The sequence below is a fragment of the Glycine max genome, chromosome 4, assembly GCF_000004515.6.
Source record: "Glycine max cultivar Williams 82 chromosome 4, Glycine_max_v4.0, whole genome shotgun sequence".
Taxonomy (NCBI): domain Eukaryota; kingdom Viridiplantae; phylum Streptophyta; class Magnoliopsida; order Fabales; family Fabaceae; genus Glycine; species Glycine max.
In genome coordinates this window covers 44,584,532-44,590,041 of record NC_016091.4, presented here as the reverse complement: position 1 = coordinate 44,590,041, position 5,510 = coordinate 44,584,532, and positions in this window count along the sequence as shown.

Genomic DNA, 5,510 nt, shown 5'->3' with positions numbered 1-5,510 from the left:
GTATCTCAGTAGTCAGTAGTATTTTAGCTTGTGTAATGCATAGGAATATTGTTTATTTTATATAATAAATAGCTATTTTGAATACATAAATTATATTATTATTAAAATTCATAATAAATAAATGTGTCCAATATAATTTATATGTTATATGTATGCTAAATAGTTTATATTGTCCTATAATGTTATTTAATTTTTAATTATTGATAATTTATTTTAAAATATTAAATTTTAATTTAGAATTAAAGAGAAAAAAAAGATAAATTGAAATAAATATAAAGTTAGAAAAATCTCTAAAAATATTTTTATTGATAAAAACTTTTAGAAATGTTATCGCTAAATAATAGTTGATAAATATACTCTTATTTAATATAGTTATTTCAATTTATATAAAGAGAAAATTTTAATTGTTTCATTTTCCTTTTTAAGATTTGTGTTGTTAAGATCATTTAGCTACGGATTTTCGTCACAACACCATCATAAAATTTGTTATGCAAAAAGTCTAGCATTAATCTGTCGTCATTTATATTTAGTGACGAAAATTTGCTGGCTAGTGTTGTTAATATGCAATTGAATTAATTCCACGGTTATTATGTCACAAATTGGTTGAGACACTTTTGCAACTATCTCTACTAATTTGTTGAATTGTGATTTTTTGAGTGTACATTATTAAATAGCATTGTTAATTGATAATATAACATAGATATTAATAGTTCATTGAGTTATTATAATAACAAAGAGTCTGATAAACTAGTTATATATAATCTTTTTGTCATAAATTATATTTTAAATTCCTCATCAATTAGTCAATTATTTTAAATAAATGAAAATTTAAAATTTTAATTTACTAAAAAAATGTTTGTCTCGTCAGATTCTTTAATTATGTGACAAGTAAATGAAGTATTAAAGTTATTATACTATTTTATAATTTAACTTATTATCTGACAATAGAGACTAAAGATAAAATAATTAAAATACTAAGACCAAAACAATTTTTTTAAGAAAATTAAAATAAAATCCTATTTAATATTTTATTTATTGTGTGTGCGTACGTGTATGCAAAAACAAGATGAACAAAATAAAGAACGTGAAAAGAGAGTTCTATGAAGTACTAGATAACTAAATAGTCTAAAATAATGTTTTTAATCATTAGACTAAAACAAATTTTAGTAAAAAATGAAGGATAAGTATATATTTTAGCCTTAATTATATAAAAATATTGATCGTGTATAATGTACAAATTAAATTATTTATTTGTTAAATAATAAATCAAATTATGTAAATGTTATGTTTTATCTAATAAAATTTACTCATAATTTCATAATATTGATTAAATTTTAACCGATAATAAAAAAAAACTTAAATATATTGTTATTCTCAATAAAATTAGAGTTAGTCTTTATAAAAAAAAATTCTTTATTTTCATTCCTAAAAATTTGAAATTTCTGTTTTCATCCCTATTACTAAGTAGAACATGTTAACTAGCTACTTGTGTATGGAAGATCAAGTGACCATCATTGATAGCTTCCACTAGTGTGAGTTTATCTACCTTAAAATTTATAGATTTATAAATAAACGTTATTTATCTATCTTAAAATGGACTTTAGGGACAAAAATAATTATTTCAGATTTTGCAAGGATGAAAATCAAATAAAAATATTTGATAGACTAAACTTAAATTTTTTTATTTTATAGGAATTAAAAATAATAATTTTAAATTTTAGAAGAATAAAAAATAAAATAAAAATTATAGGGACCAAATTTAAACCACATCCATTTTATAAAGACAAAGAACATATTTAATTCTAATAAAAATGTTATAGAAAAAATATACTTTGTTTGCTAACGTAGAAAGAATATAGTAAAGATTTTTTTTTTTAGGGAATGAATATACTAAAGACTTTATTTTGAAAGAGTATACTAAAGATTAGGATATTGTTAACCCCACTTTTATAACTAACACTCTAACATATTTAATCCCACTAACAATCTAATAAAACTAACAGTTAGCATAAAATATATCTTCTCTATCTCATTATAATTATAGATTTTTTTTATAAATTAAGAAAAATTAATAAATAAATAAAAGATAATAATAATTTTAAAAAATTAATCTTATTATCATTAATTTATTTTTAATTTTTGTAACCCATATTATTAATATTATAAGAAATATAAATAATTACGTTACATTAAAAAATTAATATGATAATTATTATAATTTTTTTTATATGACAATTACTATGAAACAAAGAGTAAAAATAACTCTTTTATCTTGGTAGTCATCTCCAGTCGTGCAAGATTATTAGTGGAAAACATGAATCTTGTTACATTCTTGTCATTGTTAACTTCAAGTTCGGGTTATAAACAAGTATCATTGCTTGATTATGATGGGAAGTTTAAAGATTCTTTTGGTCCCTCTCAATCCACTAACAAACAAGTCAAAAGTTGCAATTAGACTGCCCTCAGAGGAAAATACCTTCCACATGTTTGATCAAAAAATTAAAAGGCTGAGGAGATTAGACCTAGCCACACATAATTATAGTTCCATAAGTTCCTAATTCAAAAAAAAAAATAAAAAATTGGGGTCCAGTTGGTACTCTCTTTTAAGTAATAAAGGCTATAACTTAAGTAAAAAACATCTATAACTTTCATAAATGATTTTTTTTCGCTTAACTATATTTTAGTTTTAGATATTTTAATTTATACGTAATTTTTTATTATAACTGTTTCTATTTAATTCTCAAAAAAAAATTAATTTTTAAAATATTATTACTTTAACTTTATTTAATAATTAATGAAATATAATGTGACATTAATTTTAATAAATAAGAAATTATGAGAATTAAATATAAGTAATCAAAACTATCGAAACCAACATTAATATATATATGTGTGTGTGTGTTAAAGTATGAAAACAAAAAAAACAATTAAATTAATTTTTTATTTGTATGGTGTGAAAGTATTCGGTATGTTATTCTATTAAATAGTTTAAAATATTTTAAAAAATTAGCATTAAATGAGTTCTGTTTTACATAAGAAACATTTTTATGTAAAATGATTTTAATATTTTTTTATTCAATGTCATGTACTTTTATCGTCTCAAAATTAGTGTTATTCTAAGTTATTTTATACATATTGAAAAAATTTAATTTTACAAAACTAATATTGATGTTAATATTAAATTGAAAAATTAAAATAACACTTATTAGATATATTAGCAGAAAAAATAATTAATTTTAGATTAAAAAACTAAAATAAAATTCATTTTAAAATAATTAATTTTTTAAATGCCATAATTATTTTGAGGCGGATGTGAAGTATTTGTGGACATATGTTAGAGATATTCTTTATAGATTTATAGGAATAACTTTTTTTTACTATTTATTTTATCATATTTGGCATAAAATTCATAACTTTTTTTTCTTTCAAAAAACAATATGATGTTCATTTTCGAAAAGGTGTACGGAAATGAGTTGGATTACGAAGCACCCTCATTAATATCCTTATGATTCAAATATGGTCCACATGGTTCTGCTTTATTATTGATCATAACCTTTATTATCTTATAACCTTTTATTTGTAAGTAATTGACATATATAGATAGGAAAATGATGTATCGACATCAACATGCTAGATATCTAAAGAGAGAAAGAGACCACAAAGAGAAATATATAAACATGATCGGTAATATAATATAATAAAAAATAAAAAATAGAAAAATGGTAATTCTTAGTAACGTGGTATATATTTGAATTGTCGAGATGTCTAAATATAAGTATTCACATAGATAATATAGTAAATAGCTTAATATTAATCGGTGCTTGACAGAAGGTAGTTAAAGAATTTAATTTTTTTTATAAAAAAACATCGTTGATATATTTTTATCATGATTTTGAATGTATTTTTGGTTTAATTTTGAATAAAGAGTTATTATTAATTATTAATTTATAACCAGAATCATGAAGATAACAATGCACACACGTCACTCATATCACGGCACAGCTCATATGGCCAATGGGTGTTGAAAAACTTTAATGTCTAGAGACACCGCCAAAGCACCTCGCAAGACGTTATTCATTTTTATCTTTTCCAGAAATTTAAATTGTAAAATTATAGTATTTTCTTTGAAAAGTTCTCGACAAGAATTTAACATTAATAACAATTTTATTTATTTGTTTTGAACTATTTTAAGTATACTTTTTTTTTGTAAGGAACTATTTTAAGTATATAATATGCAGATTTATACAATTTTTTTCAACAATAATCCAATGCATTTAATCTTATAAAATTTTAATAATAAGAAACTAAAATGCTACATTTGTTTTCTCTATCTATCACTTTTAAAAATCTCACTAGAATCGGTTTAATGATTAGAGTTTTGAGTACTTTGTACAAGATTCTATATTTAAACCTTATAATTATCATCGTTAAAAAAATTGTGGCATTGAGCCATGATTAATTTGAGTTAGTTGAATGGAATTATTTGAGGGAAATAAAAAAAGTTGAATATGCATTTTTTTTATTTAGAAAACTTGAATTACAAATTAGTCGGAAAAAAAGAAACTCCTTATTGGATCACTTACATTGAACAAATATCCTAAAAGAAGTGCCTCAAGTCTTGCTTGATTAATTTCAAATTTATGTTCAAATTTATAGAAATTAATATTAATTTATCTTATATAATATACAAACTAAAATACTACTATCTCCGTCCATAATATTTTTTAAAGAAAAATAAGTAAGTTGCAAAATATTTTTCATGTTATCTTTTTAATGTAACATTAACCATTTATGCTCTTAATTATAATATTAATGATGGACAAACAAAACTAAAAATGGACTAATGATTGTAATGATTGTAAGATTAATTTTATAAAAAAAAATATTTTCTTTCATCTATTTATTATTTTGTAAAACAACCTAACATAGCAATTATAATGGATGAAGAAAGTAATAAATTATTAAAAGAGGTGAATTTTTAATATGATTTTGTCAAAGTTTATGGGTGATTTGATCTTTATCAAAACTTTTGTGGAAAAAAATATTTATCAAAACTAGTTTAACATGCTAATTACGAAAAAATAATTACACCATACTTTTAAGAAACAAAAGCTAGGAAAATATTTTAAGAGAAGAAATGCCAAGATAATATCTTTTGTTAACTTTTTTTTTTACACAAATCTATTGTTAACTTATTCATATGAATTCAACTCTTTTTTTTTTTTTTTACTTTTAATTTTTTTTTATTCCAAATCAACTCCTACCAACTTTAAACTAGTTATAAAAGCCCAAAGAAAAATAAAGTAACTTTAAAATGTTTTTAATGAGTCTTACATTTAGAGAATCTTGTCCAAATAACGCGTAACACACACCACCACACAATTCATTTCAGATGCCTATGTTGGCTTAGATATCCTTAACCTGACACCTTGTCAAATTGTTGACTATTTCGAGCATGGTATCTGAATTTTCTCACTCATATATTTGGGAACCAACCCAGCACCCACTCC